Genomic DNA, 14,683 nt, shown 5'->3' with positions numbered 1-14,683 from the left:
CATACACCGTGGATCTCTGGTGCAATCTTTGATGAGGTGGCCCTCTTCCCCACACTACCTGCAACTCCTCGACCTATCATGCTGGCTAGTGCATGCCGCCGCAAAATGGCCGAAATCGAGGCATCTAAAGCATCTCTTTAGAGATATTTGCTCCCTGAGCCTACACACGACCCAACCTACTCTTACCTTGCCCGCGGTAATTAACTTAATAGCTGATTCCGCCGGCAAGCTAATAATAGCGGTCTGTGTGCCGCCATATGCTTTCTTCATCCTTTTTATGGCACTCTGGTCTATATCGCTAAGGTTGCTTTAGCGCAGCACAGATGTCCTCCCGTGAGGTGACCTCATCTAGGTCCTTGTATTCAACCACTAGCTCCTGTTTCCGAGCTTTTACCTCAGCTTCCTCTCCTAGTACACTTTCCACCTTCCCGCGGAAGTTATCGGCCGACTTGTCGGAGGATCTACTTAACTCCAGCATCCTCATCAGCATCTTTCAGAGCGGCAATATGGGTTTCGGCGAGCCCGTTCTACGGTTGATGCAGTAGCAAAGGTCGTGGAATTGGCTCGAAATGCAATGGCCATGGGCAAATGCTGTGCTCTGGGGACGTTGGACGTCAAAAATGCTTTTAACTCAGCTAACTGGGGCTGGATTAAGGGCGCTTTGGACAAACTGGGTGTTCCTAGCTACTTGGCTCGGATCATCGAGAGTTACCTTTCGGACAGACTTCTCTGGTACGAGACGGACGACGGGCCGAAGGAGTACATTGTGACAGCAGCTGTGTCTCAAGGTTCTGTATTGGGACCGCTGCTGTGGAACATAATGTACGACGGAGTGCTCGTGAGGTCGTCTCAAAATCGGTTGTCAAATACCTGGGGGTGATGATCACTTGGATTATGCGCGAGAGAAGGCAACAAATGCCAGCTCATTCCTTGCAAGGATGATGCCGAACGTGGGAGGGCCGAAGTATAGTCGCAAGCTACTCATCGCGGGAGTGGTGAGGTCGATCCTGCTATACGCGGCCCCTGTCTGGGCGGGAGCGTTGAACCACGCTGTCAACCGGAGGAAGATAAGTTCGGCATACCGGCCAATTGCGCTAAGGATGTGCAGCGCATTTAGGACGGCGTCGACGGAGGCAGTGTGTGTCATCGCAGGAATGATCCCTATAGATCTTCTAGCGAGCGATGCACGCTGGCTATACGAAAAACGGAAGGCAAATCCAGCCGAGGTGAATGCGGATTTCCGAAAAGCCATCAGGAGAGAGTTGTGTGGCAGGTGGCAACAACGATGGGATAACTCCGACAAGGGCAGGTGGACCCATACATTGATCCCGTGTATCGAGAAATGGGTCAACCGAAAGCACGAAGAATTGAATTACCACCTCACGTAGTTCCTTACGGGACACGGTGGCTATAGGAAGTACTTGCATCGCTGCGAGTTGGACGAGTCTCCCAACTGTCCTGAATGCGGTGCTACACCCGAGGACCCCGAGCACGTTATGTTCCATTGTCCCAGATTTCTGCAGCAGAAAAGGCGGTTAAACAGCATCTTAGGGGCGGACATCGAGCCCTCGAACCTGGTTGAAGAGATGCTGAAGTCGGAGGAAAACTGGATGGCGGTAAATGAGGCAGTAGCCGTGGTGCAGACAAAACTCCGGGAGTTGGATCGAGCTCGGAAGGCGGCCCGACGGAGACGTGACATGGACATGGTATAGCGAACCAGAGCCTCCGGTGGTCCCGCGGGGAGGGGCGGAAGAGTGGGGGTGGTTTTAGTGGGTGCGAGTCCCACACACTGCTGCAACCTGGCGCAGCAGCGTCTTTCTAAGATTTCCACCTCCATCCATAACAAAAAAAAAAAATGCTGGCTTCTTGCAACTTAAGTGAGAATTTTACGGGTATAAGCTGGATATTCTGGGCCTAAGTAAAGTGAGCACTTAGGACTCTCTCTTAGTACTTCTCTCCTTGTTGCAGCATTGGGAATAAAGTAAAGGTTCAATGGTGATTGACTGCAAGGATGAGATGGCAAAGTTTGTACCGGCTAGGCTAGCTGTTGACTACGTGAACAGATATTGCCTAACGGGTGTTTCATATATCTGGAATTTGGACACATCGCGAGGAATTGTCCAAGTAAGTATGATAGGCCTAAGTTGTGCGGAAGATATGAAGAGAAAGGTTATATTGCCAAAGGTTGCAATAAGAATCCCAAATGTTTGCTATGCAGATCAACACCGAACAGCCAGCAGTAGATGTCCGGCGCTCAGCAAGGCTATTTTTACTGACACAACTGTATTGGCGATGACCACCGCTCAATCTAATATATAATCGCAAATGGCGCTCAACGTGGGGTCCATTGGTAATGACATAATGGGATGGTCTTTTAGCCTTCGCACAATCTCACATGCCATTGGACACCATATGCAATGATAAAAAGAAATTGGTAAGAAAGTCATCCTGAGTGGACGTGGGCCACCGACAGGAAAGAGCTATCCCAAAAACTTTGGCGAAATAAACCATGAAGGTTTTCCCACACATACTGAAGCTCCGCCGAAGGGTTTCGTCGATACGCGCTTGCTTGCCTTCTTGCTAGCCAATCTTGCAAAAAGGGAGGATGGGGTCCTTTGAACAGTTCAATTCTACAAATGTCGTTCTGCACATTGTTCTTTAAGCGATACCTGGGTCCGTACCGGAACTTGAACAACAAACAAAGGATGGGATATCGTGCGTGCTTAATGGAAGTAAACATGCGAGCTTAAGCTGCAAATTCAAAAAAAAAAGAAGAGAAAAATACGGTTTGACAAAGTGCAAGTGGTGAATGCATTTACACGCAGAATGTTGAACTCCCGAAACGTACGTTTTCGGAATGCCAACCAAACACCTCCTCATCGTCGAAGAGTTATTCTGGAACCATTTGTCACATTACTTCGTGCTGCCCTCATAACTCTCTCGCCTTGCGGAGCCTTCAAATCAGGGAATTCCTTTCACCAACGGCAGGAGAGAGGAGGAAGGGAACTATCAGTTCAAGGAGCCCCCTGCCATCCGACTCCTCCACCGGTCAAGCTCCATCTCTTTTGTAACGAGAAAGACTCGATCGTAATGGCAACACGATACCACCTGTCAGCGCTACTCAGCATTTCCTCGACAATGTTGTGTGGAGAGACATCTCCTGTGTTTAAATAGAGCTGCTGACGAATCCTATCCCACCTTTCACAAGAAAAAATATGTGATGGGCATCGTTCACAACTCCATTGCAAAACACAGAGTGCGGAGATTGTGCGTTTCCAATATTATACAGGTAAGCCTGAAAATCTCCATGCCCACTTAATGAATGGGTAAGGAAAAAGTCACATTCACCACGCCGCTGATTCAGTCACGCACCTAAGTTGCCAATGAGCCGCGCAGTACATCTGCCTCTAGTTTCATTTTGCCAAAAGAGTTGCCACTCGTCTAAGGTGTGTTGCCACGAGCGTCAACCAATATCTTCGCACAGTAGAGCAGGACAGACTGCGTTGAACTCATCAGGAGACGTCGCCTTCTAGATGTAAGACCTCCAATATTTGCCATTAGCCTAACGCTCAAACTCCAGCTGCAACCTTGTTTACTGCTGCTTTGATTTGCTCAAGAAAGCTCATCTTTGGGTCAAGACTCGGCCAAGGTGCTTTTCCGTTGGTTTTGACTCGATTATCGACTCGCCGAAAGATATTGGACGCATGGTCGAAATTATCTTTTTAGACACGATGACTACTTCGGTGTTTCTAGTGCAAGGTTGAAACCATGAGCAGTCATCCATCTACTTACCCGTTGTATCAATATGTTAAATCTGCTTTGCGCCTGTTTGATAGTACATCAGGCAACAAACGTCGCGACATTATCTGCACTACCAGGCGCGACTCTTCTGTCATGTCGAGGTTAAATAGACAATCATAGGTAGCGTTCCAGAGGTCCGGCCCTAGAATGGATCCCTGTGCTATCCCCAAAGTGACCTCCATCCTCCTCTGAGCCTCAAGAGTTTCATAGAGCAGGGAGCGGTTCCTGAGACAGTCCTTCAATATCCGTAACAGATAGTTCGGCACGTAGAAAATATTGTCTAGGATGCTTAGAATAGCTTTTCATCTTACGAAATTAAATTCGTTTCTAACGTCAAGCATTACGAGGAGCACCATCCCCGACTTGCATGACAGCATCAACTGTGGGTTTCTCTGCTCTTAGACCAAACTGCCGTGGGGATAAGCCACCGCGAATCGCTTCAGCGAGTCTACTTTTTATGAGCCATTATCCCCTTGGTAGGGTATAGCACGTCAACCACACCTACGCCCCACTGTTCGAGATTCACAGAGTCGTGTTTCAGCTCCTCCTGGGTATTCTGTAGATTATCGCATTCCTCTTTTACTGTTCTGTGCCAAGTGTTCTTGAGGCGATGCATTCATTGGCCATCTTCGGGTAGTAACTTCCACTGCATAGCGTAGCCAGCGTTGGAATTGTCCTCCACATCCTCCGGACAAGACAGCATCAGGAAAGCCACCAGTAACAAAAAGAAATAATATCAGGGACAAGACAAGACCTTAAAATCCTCCGAGATATTACCTCGGGGCAGCACTTGATAGTTCGTGTCATCTTATGTCACTCTGAAAATAGCTATTAGTTTCTCCGGAATGCCCCCTTCGTAGAGCACTCAAAACGGGTGCCTTTGTTCAGAATCTTAACAATCATCCTTTCTTTCACTCTCTGGGAAAGGTCTCCGTACAAGCGGAAGTAGTAGAGCTGCAGAAACTCAAGTTGCAGCGATAAATAACTCTGCAGAGAGACTGCTGAACCTAGTGGCTTTACTCCATTTGACTGCATTGATAACCGAGATGATTCCTCTTCTGCTTGGAGGAGTAGTCCCTATACGCACGTTACGGTGACTAGCCATTCGTAATGACTTAAATTCAATTGAGATGATCAAAAGACCATTCTGAGTAGCCCGAGATGACCTAGTGAGAAAAGCTATCCCAAACACCTAAAAAGGGTGGGTAAATTGACCGTTAAGGTCTACCTGCAAATTCTGAAGTTCCACCGACGTGAAGAACCGACACTTCTGAAATCATAGTGATCGGTGGCATCTTTCGCTTCCCTGGCCAGCGCAACAGCAACAGTTCGAGGGCGTCACAGGATTCCCAGAATATAAAACCACTATGGAAGACGAGATACGAGGGAACCTACGGCGGCTTTTGGGAGTGAGCAAACGGGCTCCCGGTCGTCGATATCCATGGACCGCAGTGCTTCGTCAGTGTACAAATTGGCCAACATGGCATACAATGCTACAAGTGATTTGGATTTGGAGAAGGAGGTGTTCAAGCAAAGTACCACTCTACCAAGAACACCAGTAACAAAAGCGGAGAAAGATGAGTTGAAGGCAGATTGCTGGATGACAAAAGATGGATGCAAGAACACCGACCGCCCGTGGTCAATAGGAGCCGCATCAGGAGGTACTCCAGGACTAGGAAAAAGACGCATTCAGAAGAAGTTGTCAACTCAATATCTCCACCAATGGCAAAGATCATAAAAGATAAAACGAAGGGAAGGTCAATGAATGTCAAGGTGAAAAACTATATAAAAACAGTAATCCGGTTAGGACCCATGGGGAGCGGAGGAATTACCCTTCCCACAACTTGGTGTAAAAACAGTTGAGCTGGTGAGTTCATCAAGGACAAGCACAAAGTGCACCTAGCCATAAAAAATGTGGTGAGAGCTATTAGAGTGTTCTACAACAAATCGTCGAAATATGTACCCCAGCACGCTCAAGATAACTCTCCTCTGGGTTCCCGGGCATAGGAACATAGAAGGGAATGAGCGGGCTGACGGATTGGCCAGGCAAGGCTCTGCTCTTGGCAGTCCCTCGGGGAACCACAGTCGGTGTTCCGCTGGCGGCTGTCGGGGGCCGAGTCTACTCGCACTACCTAGCAGCCGCGGGCCTGAGATGGCGAAGGCTTACAAGCTGTGCCAAATCTAGGAGAATTTGGCCCGCTTATAACATAGCCCGATCACGAGAGCTCCTGTGCCAGACGCGTGCAAATGCATTCAAGATTACGGCGGTCTGCACGGGGCACTAGCCCATAGGGGACCATGCCGCTAGGCTCGGCTTACCCTACAACTCGCATTGCCGAAGCTGCGGAGAAGGAAGGGAAACCCTCATGCACTTTCTCTGCGATTGCCCGGCTCTGGCTCGAGTCAGGCTGCGGACACTGGGTAAACCATTCTTTGGGGACCTCAGTGAGATTTCTGGTTGCAGGGTCGGAGAGCTGCTTTCCTTCGTGAATGCTACGGGCTGGCTCTGAAGATCCGAGCCGGCTGGACTCCGCTTCCCTGTTCCTATAACAACAGTCACGGTCTTAGGAGTTTGTGGCATCAAAACGGCGCACCAAAGCGCTAATTGGGCTCCTCGGAGCGGCCACTGATACCTACCTACCTACTCCATGTACCCCAGCGGTGCCACAGGCGAATCAAGTGGCACCTACTTGTACTGCAATCAACTTGCCACCAAACAAGAGAGTGCGGGAAAAAGATGTGGATCTTCTGGGAAATCAGCAAAGGAAAGCAAGAGGAGTCCCCATCGTTAAAATCGAAGGAGAATGAAAACGGCGGATAGACCAAGGTAGTTAATAGTGGTCTTCAACAAGGGAAATTTTTCCTACGCGGAGATATTGAAAAAGGTTAACGCTGACCCAGGCCTAAAAGATCTAGACGGAAATATAATATTTTAGAATATTCAAAGAACCCAGAAAGATGACCTCATGTTTGAGCTGGAAAAATTCAGCTTGGGAAAAGCTGATGAATTTCGAACTCAAGTTGACAATTCACTTGGGGAGAATGCCACAGAACGGGCCCAAAAATGACAGGTCTGTATTCAGTGCAAGGATCTCGATTAGTGGTAAGTGACATCCAAAGGAGAAATTTGCACTGCTTTGAAGGAACAGTTCAAGTTAGAGGAACTAGCCTTGGAGCTCGCTGTGAGCTTGCCAGAAGCCTATGACAATACTCAAACGACCACATTGCGATTACCAGTGGATGCAGGCAGAAGTTATTGGCGGCCGGGAAAGTTCGAATCAGATGGGTTCTCTGCTGTCTGAGAGAGCAAATTTTTCTAAAGAGATGCTTCAAGTGCCTCACGTTTGGTCATTTCGCGAAAAGATGCAACAGCGGCATTGATTGGTCCAATCGATGCAGAAGGTCTGAGGGGAAGGCCATATTTCCAGGGAGTGGAATGGGGACCCCACATGCTTATTGTGCGAAGAAAAGGAGGGACGGGATAACCGGTATATTGTCGGAATTGCTAAATGACCGGAATTTAGGAAGGCGTTGACTTCAATGAGAAAATGAAATTTCTTCAAATAAACCTCAATCATTGTAGGGTTGGTCCGAATTTATTCGAGCAGGCCACCTACGAATCCAAGGTGGAAATTGCCATCATTAACGAACCCTATAGAGACGTTGACGGTGGCGCATGGGTTACAGATTTGACTGGTGGAGCGGCGATATGGGCATGCGGTCGACAAACCATACAATGCACTGGGAGTCAAACTGTCAGTGGCTTTGTGTGGGCAAAAATAAACGGGGTATATGGGTACAACTGCTACGCCCCACCAAATTCGACACTGTCCGAATTTGAGGAAATGCTTGACAGGCTTGTTCTCGACGCACGGGGTCGTAGTTCAAGGGTGATTGCCGGTGACTTCAAAATTTGTGTCCTTGAGCGGGGTAGTAGGGACACAGATCCAAGGGAGCGTAATCTATTAAACACTTTTGCAGAGTTGGATATAATTCTGGTCAACGAAGGTTACTTAAACATCTTTCAGAAAAGGAGGTCTGCCTTTGTCAGCTCTGCACTGGGGCTTGGGTATGTACTGGTGCGTCAATGAGGACTATATCCACAGCGATCATGAGGCAATCTTCTCTGAGCTATAAATGGAGTCCGATGAATGCCCGAAACTGTGAAAGATGTGGGGCTGGTGTGTAATAGCTTTGGATGAAGTGACCTTTATAGAAATGTGGCTGGATGAACCTAATAAAGTAGGCGCTTCCACGGGAAAAGATGTTCATGTGACCAAATGCATCACCAAAAAATATGATGCGTCTATCCGCATTCCCCAGTAAAAGACCAAGCTGCTAGTGGAATACTGACCTAGCCAGCCTTCGATCAGCCTGCCACCGAATCAGAAGACCACTTCAGATGGCGGTAGATAGAATCGACTAAGGGCAAAAAGAACATGCCTACAAGGAAGCCCGCAAAACTTTTAAACACGCCAGCTAACGGAGCAAGAGGGGATGATTTAAGGAGCTCTGTTCGAAAGCGGACGTACACTTGTAGGCGAGTGCCTGTAGAATCGTGATGGGGAGATTCAGAGGCCGTTCATCTTTGCATCCTACCTTCTTGCTCAAAATCATCCAAGAGTTATTAACCCAGCAAGAAAGTGACCAATAATTCCGTAATTCAACAGAGATGAGCGGCTGGAGATCAGCGGAAGAATAAGAGACAACGAAGTCCCTGCCTGGACTGAGCACCGAATAAGGCCCTTAAGCTTGCCGTGAAATCCAGACTACACAGAGTTATTCGAACCATTATATTTAAGGGGATATTTCCGCACTGGTCAAACGGGAAGAATAAGGATAGGAGAATACAACTTTGAGACCGTTGATAATTTTTCCTATCTAGGGTGGAAAATCACAACCGATAACAGCTACGATGATGAAATCCGCGCACGGTTGTTGTCAGCCAATAGAGCCTATTTCAGCTTAGAAAAACTGTTCCGCTCGAAACGTCTCACCATAGGGTCAAAGCTCTTACTGTACAAGACTATGATCTTGTCAGTCCTCATGTATTCCTCGGAGACTTTTTAGCGAATTCAGCGAATTCCCAAGTATGTGAATTGCGAGCAATATCGACGACGAAACTTAAAAGAATTGGCACCAGTAAATCGATTGCGCCAATAACGACAATAGTCACTTAACCGATTCATCCACTGCAACGTCCAATTCAATTTTTCGAAACCCTGCGAGTATTTTTGAGTCTACACAGAGTAATTTCATCATAAGCTCAAACACCACGTCTACAGAAAATTCATCGGCCCTTTGAGGGTCTTCATCTCTTCTTAGCACAAGGACAACACCGTCAACCGCGGCCGCTTCAGCAGCGCTACCATCTCAGGCCACCTGTGATCAAAATAATCCTGGTTACTATTCTAACGTGGACTTCATAGGATCAACCTTGCTCGCCCGTCCAGGAACTGGATAACTAAATCGAGACCGGGTGGACGGAGCCCCGTGAAGAAAGCTGGTTTCGTTGGGTTCTGCTTCGGTTTTCCGCCTCGCCTTCACTCACTGACTGTCATGCCGCAAGAAGAGAAAACCGCGAGGGCTGCGCGAACTCGGGGTCGTTGGAGGTGTTGTCCGCCAGGGCTGGTAAAATCTGCAAAGTATATGCATGCCCCGTGGTCGCGGAAGTCTCTAGAGATACCCGTCGGGAGGTGGAAGGTCTCAAGGAATGGACTCAAAACTAAAGACGGTTGGGTGATCTATCGAGGCCGTCCAGGCATTTGAAATGGTCAAACAATAGCTTTTTGATGCTACACTACTCGCATTTCCTCGGTAAAATGCACCCCTAGCTGTTTTCGTTACTGCCTCAGACACAGAGGTAGGTGCCGCTATTCACCAACTGATAAATCAAATCTGGCAACCGTTGAGCTTCCTTTCTAAACAACTCAACCCAGTTCCATGTGAACTACTTGTCGCTACTCCATCAAATATTTCCGTTTCTCACTGAGAGCAGACCGTTCACAGTGTTTACGCCAACTTCAGCAACTGAGCTTTATCAATCAGTTTACTTCCGACATCTAACACGTGTCTGGAAAAGACAACGGCGTTCCAAGCTCTTTATCTTGAATCTCAGAGGTCACAGTCCTCGCCGCGGTCAATTATACGGCAATCGCCGAAGCGCAGAAAGACCACACAGAGCTTCATAGTCTGAAGGCAAACTTCAAATACAAAAAAAAAGAAGTTGACTGACGATTCCGTTCAGGGCAGAGACAACTCATCAGACGCTGCCTTAGGAGTAGTGTGACCGAAAGTAGCGACAGATGCTAATCGTACCATTTACATATAATCGCAAACATGACATGAGTGCGAATTATATTGAACTGAAATCTGTCGTAAGTTCAACCCTAAACCAGACCGAGATGAATTTTATAGTTGAGGATGCTGGGAGTCCTGTGTTTTGAGTTTTTGATACACTTGTGTGTTTAACCCAAAAATAGAGGACCCCGTGGACCACACAAGTGCAAGTAATTTGCTTCCCAAGTGGTCCGGTCCGTCATCAAGTGGATATGGACTCAGGACTTTCAGCATTCTCAACAAAATCCAAATACAAGTTCAAGGAGTTTCCTATCTTTGGCTCAAAATCTTACTTACTCTGTGAGACCTCAGACAAGGGAACTAGACTATTTATTCCGACTGATTTTCGCAAGGAAGTATTTCACGCAATACACGATCCTACGCAATCAGGTATTAGGACGACGAACCGGTTAGCAACTGGAAAATACTTCTGGTCGTCCATGAACGCATCGCGTGCCAAAAGTCAAAAATTAACAAGCACGTTAAAAGGGAAGGAAGTAGACGTACTCCCTAGGTCGACCAGGCGCTTCCGCACCATTCACCTTGATAGCATTGCCTCCCAACCATCGATAGGTTTACGCGGTGGCCTGAAACAATACTTCTGACCGACATTACAACACAATCATGTGCCGAGGCCCTCTATCGAGTGTCAATTCGGCGCTTTGGTGTACCAGGCGTAGTTGTCACGGACCAGGCAATGCAGTTTGAGTCTACTCTTTACTTGGAGTTAGGAAAACTCCTTGGCTTCAAACGGCATAGGACTATTGCATACCATCCGCAGTACAATGGGATGCAGGAACGTTGGCATTGGGCACTAAAGGCCGCCTTAATGGCTCGCGACGTTCCGTCATGTTCATAATCATTGCCTCTCGTCCTCCTCGGTCTCCGCACAGCTCACCGGGAGGAATTTACGGCCAGCCCCGCAGAGATAGCGTACGGGAAGAATCTGCGACTCCCTGCCGACCCTGTGTTGGATATCAGAGAATTCCATATTCCAGCATGCTATGCCTGCTCAGGGACGCGGTTTTGAAACTGCGACCGACTCCACCTTTACGACACATGACGTCGGAGTGGTGGTGGTCAAAGGGTAGTATAGGTCACAGGGCGAACGTGGATTGGTACCCACGATGGAGCATAAAACCTGGGAAATGCCTGCTCAACCAACACCAACAGCTCTACTACCAAACCCTATCTCCACTTCCACGCGGTGACCGTTGGGAGTTCTTTCGTAACGAAAAGCTGCAGACGGAGAAGGATGAAGGCGAGCCTCCCGCGCCTAAAAACGGGACAAACTGTACCAACTGGTCCTCCGGGTTGGGGGTTGGGTAGGGCTGACAACCCTACACGGAAAACAGATGTTACGGAGCCACGAAAGGAGCCTCGGACAGGATGGACTTTAAAACGACGAACCCGGTAACGGCAGTGGATTAACGATTTGCGCATTTTCTCATGGAACGTGCGCTTCCTGTTCAGAGATAAAGCTGATGAGCAGCTAGCCGATACCCTGTCCCAATATAGGGCTGATATAACAGCGTTACAAGAGATGCGATGGACAGGGACCGGTTTCCTGGAGAAGAGCCGCTACACCATATATTATAGCGGTCATCCAGTAAACCATGTGCTCGGAGTAGGTTTCTTAGTCAGCCAAAAAATGAAACCTGCTGTTATCGGCTTTGAAAACAGAAGCGAACGGCTATGCACTCTGCGCTTGCGAAGCAAGTTTAGAAATATAAGCCTCATTAACGTTCACGCCCCTACAGAGGAGACTGCAGAGTCGGAGAAGGATACCTTCTACGAGACAGTAGAACGAACCCTCGAAGCCTGTCCCATATATTATATTAAAATCATACTTGGGGATTTTAACAGTCAAGTAGGGAAGGAGCCCGCATTCAGGCGATACGTTGGCTCCCATAGCTTACATGAAAAAACACATGATAACGGACTGCGGATTATTCAATAAGCAGTGTCATACGAAATAGTTGTTGGAAGCATCTGGTTTGCGCGGCAAACGGTCCACAAACATACGTTGGCCTCTCCAGACGGGACCACTTTCAACCAAATTGACCACGTGTTGGTCCAACGCCGCCACCTCTCAGCATTGATGAATGTCAGAACATATAGGGGGTCAATATAGACTCGGATCACTATCTCGTTGGCATGGTGCTCCGAGCTCGAATAGCAATGCCACCTAGAATCACCTCTGACAATCAGGTGAGAGTGAACACTGAAGCCATCCACAATACAACCCTCCGCGACACCTATAACAGGGAAATGGATGCCGCAATAACTGCAGTCAACAGAGGACCTGGAGATGAAGCATCAACAAATGATCTTCACAATCACCTGAAGAACGTTATCATGGATACGGCCACAAACATACTTGGCCCCAGTCGCAAAAGGAGTCGGAACGGCTGGTTTGACAATGAATTTAAGTTATCAACGGAACGGAAGAATGCTGCATACCGAGTAATGTTGCATTCACAAAGAACGCGGGCACGTGCGGAGACTTATCACGAACTCTGTCGAGCGGAGAAGCGACTTCACAGACGGGAAAAGGAAGCCTGGGAGAACCAACAAGTCTGTGAACTAGAAAAGTACAGGGAGCAACCGCACCAGGCGCGGAAGTTTTACCAAGTCAGCAGGATGAAGCCTTATACACCTCGATGCTCATGCTGCCGAGACAAAAAGGGAGATTTGATTTCCGACAGAATGGGCATATTGGAGCGATGGGTTGAGTACTTTGATGAGCTACTGAACAACCAGAACATCAGCGAGTTGGAGGTCTCATCAGTTGAAGACGACGGACAAATACTGCTACCACCAAGTTTAGGAGAAACAGTTCATGCAATTCATCGGCTAAAAAATCATAAGTCGCCAGGTGCCGATTGAATTACAGCCGAATTCGTTAAATATGGAGGCGACCAGCTACACCAAGTGGTTCATCAACTTGTGCTCAAGGTATGGGACAGCGAATCAATGCCTGACGATTGGCAACGAGGCATTATCTGTCTCATACATAAAAAGGGAGATATCACACAGTGCAGCAATTATAGAGGTATCACGGTGCTGAGTACCATCTATAAGATATTCTCCTCTAACTTGCTAGGGCGGATAGCCACATACGCCCAGAACATCATTGGCCCATACCAAAGAGGCTTCACTCCAGGCAAATCAGCAACAGATCAGATTTTCTCTCTGCGGCAAGCGATGAAAAAACTGTTGGAATATAGACAACAGTTGCACCATCTGTTCATCGACTTTAAATCCGCCTATGATAGCATAGCTGGAGTAGAACTGTACACGGCGATTAGAGAATTCGGTATCCCGAAAAAATTGATAAGACTGACTAGGCTGACCCTGACCAATATGCAAGACCAGATAAAAGCAGCAGGATCACTCTCAAGACCATTCGACATCATTCGGTCTACGACAAGGGGATGCCCTATCATGCGTCCTCTTTAACCTGGCCCTCGAGAAAGTGATCCGTGATGCTGAGGTAAATGCGAGAGGTACGATCCTCTCCAAGTCCACCTACTGGCCTATGCTGACGATATTGACGTCATGGGAAGAACTACCCGAGACGTACAAACTGCCTTCACCCAGATCGAGCAGGCGGTAATTGGCGCGAGATCTTGGGCTGCACATCAATGAAGGCAAGACAAAATATATGGTGGCAACGTCAGCACCGAAGACGAATCAACCAACAACATCAAATCGCACTGGTCAAACACGAAGAAAAATAAGGATAGGAGAATGCAACTTTTAGACCGTTGATAATTTCTCCTATCTAGGGTCGAAAATCACAACCGATAACAGCTACGATGATGAAATCCGCGCACGGTTGTTGGCAGCCAACAGAGATTGTTTCAGCTTACAAAGACTGTTCCGCTCGAAATGTCTCACCATAGGGTCAAAGCTCCTACTGTACAAGACTATGATCTTGCCAGTCCTCATGTATTCCTCGGAAACTTGGGTTCTTAGCAAGAAAAATTGCGAACTCCTGGCTGCATTCGAGAGAAGAATCCTCCGAAGAATTGATCCCACCCGGAAAGTCTATAAGGGCAATATCTATGGTAGAAAAAGAAGACGAGGCAGACCCTGCCTAAGATGGAGCGATGGCGTAGGCCAGGACGCCAGACAGCTTTTAGGGATATCGAATTGGTGGACCTCGGCGCAAAACCGGGATGTCTGGAGTTCCTTAGTAAGGCAGTCCTCGACCCGATACCGGTTGTTGCTCTGTTGATGATGACGTCGGAGGCCGGGACTGCCAGGGACCTCGAGACATGTTCGCAAGTCCTCATTAAGATGGACGTTTCTCGGAGGCCGCTGCAACCACCATACGAGGGCCCTTTAAAGGACTGGAGCGAGGAAAAAACTCCTTGAAGCTCAACGCAGGGGGCGGGCCCAAGTGGGTCTCCTTGTCAAGGCTAAAGGCATTCGCCGAACCGCGGGATGCACCAAAAAAGCGCTCGCAACGCGTCAGGTTCTCCCGGTAACTCTATTGGCGGGGTCACGTTCCGGGTTCCTCCGGTAAATCCGCGCG

At 48.2% G+C, this 14,683-nt stretch overlaps 1 protein-coding gene across 1 annotated transcript in view; it reads left to right on the top strand.

Annotated features, from left to right (window-relative positions):
- LOC119661631 overlaps positions 1–14,683 on the top strand; it is a 41,212-nt gene that overhangs the window by 8,499 nt on the left and 18,030 nt on the right. The gene's annotated exons all lie outside the window — the stretch shown is intronic.

Source organism: Hermetia illucens, chromosome 1, assembly GCF_905115235.1.
Source record: "Hermetia illucens chromosome 1, iHerIll2.2.curated.20191125, whole genome shotgun sequence".
NCBI lineage: Eukaryota > Metazoa > Arthropoda > Insecta > Diptera > Stratiomyidae > Hermetia > Hermetia illucens.
The sequence above is the reverse complement of the archived record's forward strand: the minus strand, read 5'-3'. Positions and strand labels throughout refer to the sequence as shown.